General features: G+C 43.2%; 1 pseudogene; it reads right to left on the reverse strand.

The window, feature by feature from the left end:
* Positions 1 to 6814: 6814 nt before the first annotated feature.
* LOC136543206 (uncharacterized) lies at positions 6815 to 11910 on the reverse strand (annotated as a pseudogene).
* Positions 11911 to 13015: the final 1105 nt, after the last annotated feature.

A 13015-nucleotide genomic window follows, 5' to 3' on the forward strand; every position in this document is an offset into this window, starting at 1 on the left:
CCACGAGGGCGTGCACCGCCTCATGCCCGACAATGAGATGTCACGCTCCTTGTGGAGCCTAGTAGGCACTCCCACACAGTCTGCGGCCTTATCTCCCCGTAGCATTCAGCGACAGTGAATCGGCTTAGGTGGCATGGGATGTTGTCCCCAGCACCGCCCACCGGTTGGTGCTGCCGCCGTGCCCACGGTCGTCATTCATCGTGCGGAGCTAGACGTTGAGCCTGTTTAATTTGCCCCATCCACATGGAAATGGTAGAGGACAGAGTCCTCCCCTCGATAATGGACAAGGTTGCCTGGGTACAGATCAAGCGTCACACCCTCAGGGAGATCGACGATGAAGAATCTCTCCTTGGCGAGGTCGATCTAGTCCTAGGATGTATTGGGTCACCATATAGATCTTGTCGCAGGCGAGCACAATAGTAGGCAGGATATGGACCGTTGACTTATCGAGAAAACCCATGGCTATGCAGTGGATGGCCTAGGAGCCGGACCGTAGGACACACACCAGTGCCACGACCTTATTGTCTGACTCCTAGGTGCAGACGCTGAAGCGGTAGCACAAGGCATCGTCATCGTGGTCGGCTGGGAGAAGCATCGCATGGGCGTACTCTGAGAAGGCGGATGGCTGCGGCGACCGTGGGAGCACGACGGCCTTGTCCTTGTTAGGGTACAACAGTGGGGAGCGCACAGCGAGACCAGCTCCGTCGAGGTGCCGCGAGGCCAGCACTTGCTGGTGTGCACGGCACTAACGACTGAGCTCCGGCATCCAAGGCTTATAAGGATCTTGTCAAGGAGATCTCCGTTGGTGGTGGCGTGTTGCAATGATCCCAGCCCCGCTGGGTTAAAAACATTTCATGTAAAATATGATTTTTTTTCTATATATGCACCAGATTAAAAGTGTGGGATACATTTTCCTACGTTTCATTTGTCATAATATATGTGAATTCCATGCATATGTGTATTTTTTATTTTTGCTAAATTAGTAAATTCTTTTATGGGGGGGCATTAAATGTTTTTAGGGGCTTTGGATTGTACTGTTGTGAGTGTATATCTCAATAAAAGAAAAACGTCCATTCTTGGCCATAATCATCTTGAGTCACCAGACTATGGTTGAGCACTAGGTTTTTTCTAAGTGTTGCTATGGACTAAGCACCTATGTATCTCACATCCAACACATATTAGTCCACCTAGGTTATCACTCAATTATCAAAACCAAACCAGGGTCATTCACAAGCTCCTACACAATTCTAGTGATCATGGTAATTAACAAGCTGCCAGTAGAACTAGCAAGCTACTCAAACAACAACAAAACTACATGAGGCAAACAAAAGTGGGCAAAACGACTACGCAGGAATGAGATTGCACAACGTAAAGAGCAAGTGTAGAATACGCAAAACATAGGAACAATGAAGATACAAGATTTTTCTTCTGAGGTTTGATGATTCGCGCGATCACCTACTCCCCATGGTGGCATGTACAAAGATTGCATATCACACCTAGTCCCGTAATATATATCCCGCTCTTATAATCAGGTGGATACAAGAAGAAAACATATTTTAAACAAATATTTTTTTTGTTTCCAAACAAGTCCACAAATAGTTGATTTTTGCAAGTGATTCAATTTGCACATAGCAGAAAGTTCAAATCGCAAGACCTTCCTATGTCCTTCCTCTTCCCACGCAGCGATTCACGTTACTATAGTTCCCTTGCATCCCTCCCACCTCGTCACACCGAACGCCGCCACAAGTCACGCTGACCATCATCCCGTCACCACTTTCCAAATCTGCCCACACTTCCCCCACACACGTCACCATACAGCAACTCGGGTGGCAGTATAAATGGTGCCTTGCCACTTATCACTGGTACAGAAAACGTTTTCATAGGCGGTGGTAGAGGCATTTATACAGGCGGCCAAGTCCACCGCCTGTACTAGGGGTCAGTACTAATCGGCCCACAGTACAGGCGGCGGGCTGTGAGCCGCCTGTGAAAAAAGGGTTTTCACAGGCGGCTCACTTTGTCAGCCGCCTGTGTAAATAGTTATTTACACAGGCGGCTCACTTTGTCAGCCGCCTGTGAAAACCCATTTTTCACAGGCGGCTCACTCTGTGTGCCGCCTGTGTAATTATTTTTTTTTATTTCAAATTTTAATATTTGCCTCCACACTATACTATATTTATATATATAAGATATGCAAACATGAACCATAAAATTGCATCATACATACAACACATATAAATATTACAGATGTGTACACATGAAATCAAACATCAAGCATAAAATTACATATAATACACGTCATTTCATGTTATGAGTTCAACCATTTGGTGTTTATATGTCATTTCGTTTCAAGTTTAGACCTGCTAGGTCTGTCAGCGCTCTAAATCTTTCATTTGCTAAATCACCGGCTTCATAAAAATATGATCCGGTACTTGGAATTATTTCTCTCATAATAAAACCGCACAAGTCTGCTACTATATCTTCCATAGTTTTTGGAGTGAATGGCACGTCCTTTTCCTTTGCTTCTCGGCTGGAAACAAAGTTTAAAAGCATCATTGACACATGTCCAATATTAATATTTCCAACTTTAATGAGAAAACTTCATACATAGATATTTTTTACCATATTTTTGTCCCTGACGTATCGTCCCCGCTGCCTTATGAACTCACACACATAGTATCCACAGTAGACCGATCCAGGTGGTTGCTTGTGGCACTATGTAATTAATGAGCAAAAGATTAAACTAAAATTGTCATGCCTTGTGTATTATTTATATGATGATATGTGTTCGGACAACTTACCGGATAATGGTGTTGTATCGTCAATGGCACACTAGGATCTGAGCGGGCGGCGTCGACCGGTCCTTTTTGCTTCTTATAAAACCGCCATGCCCTGTAGATATCGAATATAAAACACTATAGTTATTTAGAAACTCTAATTCATATAAGTACGGATGTGGTTGCATGTTGGCTCACCTTTCTAAATGAATCAGGAATGTTTGATACGACTGAGGAGGATAATGTAAGGAGTCTAGGACAAGCACCTTCCCTTCGAATGGATAAATATAAAAAACAATCCAATGGTCACTGCATGAATAAACGAGTGAGCGACACCTGTACTTAGGGTTAACACGATAATTTGAAGTACGTATACGAGGTCACGCTTACCCAAAGTTGTAGGGTGCCAATATAAAATCCCTGTACTTATATCTCAGCATTGCTCTACCAAGATAGAGGGCATATTTGTCCTCGTATTTTCGTTGCAATTCCTTTACAGCTTCTGCAACTTGTTCTGGTGTTTTGTCCTTCTCTATCTTTGCTCTATCTTCATTTGTAAGTACAAATTTGTGCATATTTTCTTGTAACCTGATTGGACTCAGGTAACCGACCATCGATCCTGTAGTTAACGATCTCTGCTCGTGGTCTTGCAAACTACATACAACATGCACATATTAGAGTTTATCACATTCCAAATTTAATAATAACAATGTGTGTGCATGAGTGATACTTATGGGCACCAGATTGTAATGAGTTGGACGTCAAGTTTCCTATAGTTCAACAGCAGGTGCATGTCCTCGAAGGTAACAAATGCCCCGCTTTTATCCTTGCCAGTAGCAAACACGTCTGCTGGTATGTCAACACTAACTGCATGCAGGCCAGCATTCACTGCTCTCATGTACCAGTCATGAAACCTTTTTATCGTCCATGGACCCTTTTCAAGCACCGTCCATTGCAGCATAGGCCTTCCGGGCACATAGTTACTGGGGACATTGACATAATCATCAACCGTTGGCTTTCTTATATCCTTAAGGGTCAATGGTGTATTTGATGGCGGTTCGACATGTACATCGCCACTTGGGGCTTCCTTTGTTGGTGGCACGGCTTCAGTTGCTTGGCCGGCGGCTTCCTTATTCTGTGACGGTTCGAGCTCAACGACTCGTGCCGTCCGCTGCTTTCCAAGCCCTTTCAGAAATAGAACTGTGCCTGCTGCTTTCCCCTTTTTGGCTCATAGGGAGAAACCAATTTTGGAATTGGAAATTTCTTTGCCTTCTTGGAGGCCGGTGCTTGTGGGGGAGTTTGCTCTGCTTCCTTATGCTTTGGTGGTGGCGGGGGAGTTTGCTCATCTTCATTCTGCTTTGGTGGTGGCGGGAGAGTTTGCTCTACCTCCTTCTCTGGTGTTGTGTCCTTCTTGGCTGGCGGAGTCTGCTGCTCAGGCATGTTCTTGGCTGGCCCCTCGAGCTCATCCAGCGAGAATGACATATCATGTATTGGGGATGACGACGGTGGCTCATAAATATACGGGGATGCTGGAGCTCATCCAGGAGTTTGCTCTACCTCCTGTCAATTCAATTGTTAGGTACATACATACACATGCATTATTCTCTCGTATAGACAATCTACGAGCATATATACCTCATCATCATTTGGCTCATCTTCAGGCTCGTAATTAGGGTCACGTTCCAACTCAAGACGGGCCTTCTTAGCTCTAGGAGATTCACGTGGTGATACGCTCGGGCTCCTATAAGGTTCGGATCCAAAGGAGTCAGATCCCGGTGTACCTATCTGGGCATCGGCCTGCTCAGCATTTGATGGAGTACTCATCTGCATGAAATATAAGTATAACCACGGAATATAAGTATAAACATGGAATACAAGTATTAACATGGATTACATAGCCTAATCAATTAGCGAACCTATTATTAACAAACCTAATTAACTAACACTAATTTGCAAACCCTAAATAATGAATATTAAATAGGAAACCCTATTTAACAAACTAATTATTATTTCACAAACCCTAATTATGCATGAAATATAAGTATTAACATGGAAAAAACATAGCTAAATTATGGAAAAAACCCTAACAAAAAACATAGTACATACCATTAATTACTAACTAAACTAATTCACAAACCCTAAACAAAGGGAATAAATAACCGTTAATTACTTACTAAATTAACTAACAAACCTATTATTAATAAACACTAACTAAATTAACTAACTAAATTAACTAATTACTAAATAAACCCTAACAAAAAATATTACTAACTATTAATAAAAAACCATAACAAAAAACATTCCTAAATTTTGCAAACAAACCCTAACTAAATTAACTAACTAAATTAACTAATTACTAACTAACTAAATTACTAACTAACTAAAGTACTAACTAAATTAGCTAATTACTAACAAAATTACCTAACAAACACTAATAAAACATTACTAATTAATTAAAAAAAGGCAAGGCGGCCTGCCAGGCCCAGCAGGCAACGCCGCCGGCGCTCGGAGGGGCGCGCGCGCGGCGGCGCACATGGCAGCCGCCGCCGCACCGATCGGAGCCGCCTCGAAGCGGAGCTCGGCGGTGGCGGGTGTGCACGGCCTACCTCTCGGCGTTCCGGCGAGGTCGCGGCGGCGGCGCGTAGGTGGATTCCCGGCGCGGCGCGGCAGCTGCTGGCGGCGGCGGCTCGCTGCGGCGGAGCGGAGGTCCCTCGGCGGGGGCGTGGAGGCGTGTCGGCGGAGTGGAGGTCCCTCGGCGGCGTGGCGGCGGCAGCTCACAACGGTGGCGGTCCGGCGAGCGGTGGAGGAGCGGCGGCGGATTTCGGCAGCCTGACGGCGTCCAATTTCTGAACTCGCGCCTCCGGGACTTAGAAATTTTCGCGGGCCACGCGCGGGAACTTATATTGGAGCACATTAGTACAGGCGGGCCATATTGACCACCGCCTGTAAAAATCTTTTCACAGGCGGGCGTCATTGACCGCCGCCTGTACTAATATATTAGTACAGGCGGCTTTTAATGAGGGCCGCCTGTACTAATACATTAGTACAGGCGGCCCTCATCAACAGCCGTCTGTACTAATGTTTTTTTCATTTTCCACAGGAATTCAGGTTATTTATTCCCTTTATTTAGGGCCAGCGTTGCCTGCTGGGCCTGCTGGGCCAGCGTTGCCTGCTGGGCCCGTCTATACTAATTTAGTTAGTTAGTAATTAGTTAATTTAGTTAGTTAATTTAGTTAGTGTTTATTAATAATAGGTTTGTTAGTTAATTTAGTAAGTAATTAAAGGTTATTTATTCCCTTTATTTAGGGTTTGTGAATTAGTTTAGTTAGTAATTAATGGTATGTTAATTAGGGTTAGTTATTATTTTATGTACTTAATTAGGGTTTGTGGATTAATTTAGTTAGTAAATAATGGTTTGTTAATTAGGGTTATTTATTATTTCATGTACTTAGTGGATTAATTTAGTTAGTAATTAAAGGCTTGTTTAATAGGGTTAGTTATTATTTCATGTACCTAGGGTTCGTGAATTAATTAAGTTTTTAATTAAAGGTTTGTTAATTAGGGTTAGTTAATATTTCATGTACCTAGGGTTAGTAAATAATATAGAATCCAAAGGTATACAAGAAGGGGAAAGAGGTTTTAATTAAGATTTGTTTAATTAAGTTAGAAAATAATATCATAGTCCAAAGGTATACAACAAGGGGAAATGTAAACATCTTGCTTAATAAGAAAGAGTAGCATTAGGTACAAATGATAAGTGATACATTAGTTACATGATAAACAATCTAGGGTGCTACAGTCCTTCCTTGTCCATCATGGCGCACCTAGGGCAAAGAGGTTTGCGGGATACTTTTCTCCACATTTTTTATCTTTTCTTCAAAGTTTGTAAAAAGAGACATCTCGCTGAACTGGTTAACATCCTCTAAATCCATTACACCATCAACTCCTACAATTTGTTGCTTTCCAGGGATTGCTACGTGCTTTGGCTTTTGGGTACTTTTCTTTTCATTCGTAGATAGAATTTATTCCACATAGAACACCTATGCAGCACAGTTAGCAAGGATCCACGGATCATCTTTGTAACCTACTTTACTTAGATCAAGAACTCTTTGGCCATAGTTATCCACAGTGACATGTTTATCTTGAACCCATCGACATCGGAACACTAGAATCTGTAGGCGTGGACCATATTCAACCTCCCATATGTCATCAATGAATCCAAAGTATGTAGTTTCTTCACCAGTTGTATCATCTACAGCCTCACATCGAACGCCACTATTCTGTGCCATGCGCTTGGTGTCCCTAAAACTGGTGGAAAATGTGAAGCCACTAATGTCATAGCTCTGCCATGATATGACCTGGCTTGATGGTCCAGATGCTAAAATCTTGATGGTTTCTGATTCATCTGTCATGTCCAAATTCTTTAGCCATGCGGTGAACCGACGCTTGTGTTCCTTGTGTACCCAATCATTTGTGCATCCTGGATTCTCCTCACGAAGCTCTTTCATGTGCTGCTTGGTGAATGGGTCCATTATTATGAGTTATTGTAGTATGCTGTAATGTACCTCTAGGACTATGTAGTAATCTAGCGGGATGAATGATTTCCGTCCCATCCTCCCTCGTCCACCAAGCCTTCCCTCATGTCGCAACGGAGGCAAACCAATTGATACCTGGTCTTTTAGGAGATTATTACATAATGGTCCTCCAGACTCAATGGCCTCTTCTGTAGTGTATGCCTCTATCATGGAACCCTCCGGATGAGCACGATTTGACATATAGCCATTCAATATTGACATGAAACGCTCATACGTCCACATTTCATGGAAATACATGGGGCCCAATGCCTCAATTTGAGGCACCAAATGAACAATAAGGTGTACCATGATATCAAAGAACGATGGGGGAAAGCACATCTCCAACTGGCTCAATGTCTCTGCAGCAAATTTCTGTAGGGACTCTAACTCATCACGGATAATTACCTTCTCAGATATCTTATTGAAGAAGTAGCACAACCGTGTGATTGCCATCTTTAAGAACACTGGATTTATAGCCCTGATGGCAATAGGAAGAAAAGTGGTCAGCATTACATGACAATCATGTGAGTTGTAGTTGGTGAGTGTAAGGTCTTTCATCGAAACAAGACTCCTTATGTTGGAGCAGAAACCAGATGGAACTTTTAAATTCTTCAACCACACACACATTGCATGTTTCTCCTCTCTGTTCAGGTTATAGCTTGCTGCCGGTAGATGGTACTTCCCATTCTCTAGGAGTACAGGGTGAAGTTCTTTTCTGATCTTTAAATGTTGCATGTCCAAACGTGAATTGAGACCTTCCTTTGTCTTGCTCTTTATGTCTAGCAAAGTTCCAACTACACTGTCAAACACATTCTTCTGAACATGCATACCATCGATCGCATGTCGTACGTCTAAGTCTTTCCAGTACGATAAGTACTTAAAGAAAATAGACTTCTTCTTGAATGTGTCCCCCTCATTTGCCTTCACAACCTTTCTTGGTTTCCCATCTTTGGTCTTTTTTCCAAACACAAACTTGACATTCTCAACTATCTTATACACTCTGTGCCCTTTACTATAACCTGATGGAGCAGTAGATTTTGATTCATCCATATTGTCAAAGTACTTATTCATCTTTTGTAAGCGGTACTTATGGCCTGCCGGTAGCCACCTCCTATGCCTCATGTACACTATCTTGTTAGATGGAGGAAGAGACACGTGCCATGTTCCATCTATGCACTCTACACAACCAACCTTTCCCTTGAACTGGCCTGATAATGAGAAGAGAGCAAGATAATCATTAATTGTGACAATAATAATTGCTCTCAGTGTGAATGTCTCTTTGCGGAACGCATCGATCATTTTCACACCCACTTCCCATAGTATTTGCATCTCTTGCATTAAGGGCTCTAGAAATACATCCATATCAACTCCAGGTTGTGTAGGTCCAGAAATAAGAATGGTTAGCAAAAGATATTTTCTTTTTTGACACAACCATGAAGGAAGGTTGTATATTGTCATGATCACTGGCCATGTGCTGTGCGTGCTGCTCCTCTCGGCAAATGGATTCATTCCATCAGTACTCAGAGCAAACCTTACATTTCGTGGATCCTCGGCAAAGTCTGGATATTTCTTATCGAATTCTTGCCATTGCTTTGCATCGGCTGGATGTCGTAACTTTCCATCATCTTTCCTTTCATCAGAAGCATGCCAGGTCACAAGTTCCGCATCATCAGGGTTTGCAAACAAACACCTCAAACGATCAACCACAGGGAGATACCATATCACCAATGCAGGAATTCTTCTCAACGCATAATAGTCCACTTCGATATTGCTAGTGGGCTTTGAACGTTTGTCTTGTTGAGTCTTTGTTTACGTCTTCTTTCGCTTCCTCCCTGAAGAAACAGAGGCTGCATTCTCTTCCTCTCGATAATCTTTATTCGTCTTGTACCTACTAGCACCACAGTTTGGACAACTGTCTAAGTCTTTATACTGATCACCCCGATATAGAATACAATGATTTCTACATGCGTGGATCTTCTCAACACCCATCGTAAGTGGACTGACTAGCTTCTTTGCATAGTATGTGTTAGCAGGCACTTTGTTCTCCTTAGGAAGAAGGTCTCCAAGTACACGCAATAAATCATTGAAACTAGCATCGGACCAACCATATCTAGCCTTAATCGTCAAAAACTGAAGAACAGCCCGTAGTGTCGACCACTCTTTGGTACAACCTTTCGACTCGTCGTACAAAGGCTCTTCTGCTGCCTTCTTCAAGGCTTCCATTCGCTTCATGAAGAATATTGATGGATCCGCACAACGGTTCATTATTGCCTCTAAGAAATCTGCATCTTCAATGGCATCAGTGTTAACATGCTGAGTTTCATTAACATCGGACGTAGAATTATGAGTTTGATTGACATCTGGCATAGCATGATGGGTTTCATTGATATCTGGCATAGCATCACATTCATTGAGATATGGCATTGGACCCTCCACATTGATGTTACTTGCAGTGTTGTCAGTTGTCCGCATATAAGGTGTAGAACTACCCTCACCATGTTTTGTCCAAATCAAGTAGTCCTCCACAAATCCTCTGCAAACCAGATGAGAAGTGATTGCTTCCACATTGTCAAATACCACAATATTTTTACAGTCTGCGCATGGACAACATATGTGCTTCGCCTTTGTTCTCTGAGCATGTATCTTCACGGCATCAATAAATTTTTGGACCTCCACTACATAAGATGGGTCTAATCTTGATAAGTTGTACATCCATAATGACCTCTCCATATTTATCTGTAATTAGTTAGGAAAATATTGTATGTCACTCTAAAAACAAAACGAAAATAACCCCTCATAACTAAGATTCTATCCTCCATCAATTAAATAGATATGAAAACCTACCTCTTACAAAATTTACAAAATAAAAAATTTAAATAATTATTTAAACTCATTTTTATAATTATAAGAATTAATTAAACGGAGATGGCATCTTGATTAACAAACCCTAAGTATAAGCAAAAATGAAGTTCAAAACCTTTTGGAAGTTTCTCACCAAAGAAATGAAGTTCAAAACCTCCCCCCTTGGAATCGCCACTTCTCTGTCCGCCACTGTGCACACAGCACGCGAGTAACTGTTCTTGTCTGGAGGTGGACGAAGGGAATTTATAGCAGCATTAACACAGGCGGTTGGTAAGGAGGACCGCCTGTGTAAAACAATTTACACAGGCAGCTCTCCTATCTCTACCGCCTGTGTAAATACGTGTATTTACACAGGCGGTTTACAATGACAACCGCCTGTGTAAATACCATTTACACAGGCGGCTGACATTATAAACCGCCTGTGTAAATACAGGTATTTACACAGGCGGTAGAGATAGGAGAGCCGCCTGTGTAAATTGTTTTACACAGGCGGTTCTCTTGCTGGGCCCACCCTATTTTTTGTACTGGCATCATGAAATTGTGAACCGCCTGTGAAAAAAAAACAACGTGCCAGCAAAAATGATTTCTGTAGTAGTGTATCCCCAAACCCACCACAAAACCCTAGCCCTCACGGATCAGGCGGCACTAGATGCGGAACGAGAGCTTGGCAGAGGCATCTAGGTATCAGAGTGGCATTGCTTGCTCGCTCACCGCCAGGTTTTGATGATCCCGTAAATTGGCGCGACCAAATGTTGGGCCAAGATTCGAAGAACGTGTATTCAAAATTTCAAAAGGTAAACAAATGGATTGATTCAGCCTTATTTTTTAACATGTATGATTGATTGTACCTTGAAATACCTTTTATTGGTAAAAATAACGGGTATTCAATGAATACTCTTGAAATCCCCTAGGCGATGATGAGCAGCCTGTGGAGCGGCTTTGTGCGCGGCAAGATAAGCAGAGCGCTCAACTACGGTGCGGCATCACCGCGGCCACCCAGAGCCAGCAACGGCTCACGCACGAGGCCGCACCGACTATGGATCTGGCGAGCGTGGGCTTCTCAGGCGATGGCACACATGCGGGCCTCTCTGACGGTGGCGGACACGCAAATCAAGCGGTGCCACAGAGGATCCTGCGAGCAGCAACAGCTCATCGATGGGCTCAGCGGGCCCTGTGGATCGGCTAGGCGGGCCCATCGACGGCATTGCTGTTTTTATTTTTTTTTAATTCATTAATGCTGGCGAACATATGTCCGCCTCTGTTAATCCAGATTTACCCAGACGATTTGGCGGAGGTGAACAGGTTTCCCACCAGCCAAAACTGCTACTATAGTAATGGATGACGACCTCCCACCGTGGGGCAGGGCCGGAAAGGGGAAAAGTGTCGACAGAATGACACGTCTGCCAAGCGGATTGAGCGCGACGATGCGGTGACCGTGGGAGGACCATGGCCTTGTCCATGTTAGGGTACATCAGTAGGGAGCGCACAGGGAGACCAGCGCGGTGGCAGGTCTCACCGCCGAACTCGAAGAGGACCACGCCGTTTCTGCAGTCCCAAATGTTTGGCACCAGCAAGTCCCCGAAACCCAATTCAGCACTCACCACCGGGCTAGAGGCATCAGGAAGCTGGATGAACTCCGAGCTAGAGATGCCTCCACTAGAGATGTAGACCTGAGTAGGCACGATGAGTGGAGGCGCCATGGTGCCAACACTTGCTGACGACCACGGCTCTAACGACTGAGCTCTAGCATATAAGGTAGAGAAGGATCTTCTCAAGGAGATCTCCGTTGGTGGGAGCGTGTTGCAACGATGGGAGCCACCTCGTAGTTGATGATGATATGGGCCCCAACAACGTGGCCAAAAATGTCCATCACAATTTGCAGCGACAAGAGCATCGGTACATAAAAAACATTTTGTGGTAAAATATGAATTTTCTATGTATGCACCTAATTAAAAATGTGGGATACATTTTTCAAGGGTTTTGTATGTCAACATTTATGTGAATTACCTACATATATATATATATATTACTAAATTAGTAACTTATTTTATGGGGGACGTGAAATGATTTATAGGGGCTTTGGATTGTATTATTGAGGGAGTATACCTCAATACAAGAAAAACATTTATTGTGGAAAGAAATCAGATTTGGTTTTGAAAATGATAGGTCTTTCTCCATTGTGTTTGGCCACCACTTTCTACAACTCAATCGTAAATGTAACCATCTTCGTCATACTTGCCCACATATTCAACACTCAGTTCCAAAGCACACGACATCCTTGGCACATCACTGTCTACCAACAGCCCTACCCACTGTGTAGATCTACAATTGGGAATGTTGTGATGCATCGCGCCATCACAAGAACTACATCCACCTGTAATATCATTGCATATAATATGATATAAAAGCCAAACATGGAACTTTTCAAAACATCTCTTATAGAAACTCTTATGTGGTTTGGACCAGAACTAAAACTCTTACTACATAGAACCATACAAGATCGGAAGTTCACAACTACAGATATGTCATCGTCGTTGATTCCAAAGTGCCCATCACCGGTTTTCACCCTTCTTGTTGGTGAAAGGTCATCAGTAATTTCGTCACTGTTGGTTTCAAATCGACTTTAGAAATGAAGATCGCCTCGGCTCGTAATACAAACTGGGGGGTAATAGTTTTATAAAAACCCCCAAAAAAAATCCAGCTGTTGGCAAGCCAAGGCTACTTCCAGCCCACCGTCATGGCCCCTACCACTGTCATGGCCGCCACACCTTTTGTAAGTAGTAGCGAGTGAACTTTTTCTTTTTA

The sequence above is a fragment of the Miscanthus floridulus genome, chromosome 3 (genome assembly GCF_019320115.1).
Source record: "Miscanthus floridulus cultivar M001 chromosome 3, ASM1932011v1, whole genome shotgun sequence".
NCBI classification, from domain to species: Eukaryota; Viridiplantae; Streptophyta; class Magnoliopsida; order Poales; family Poaceae; genus Miscanthus; species Miscanthus floridulus.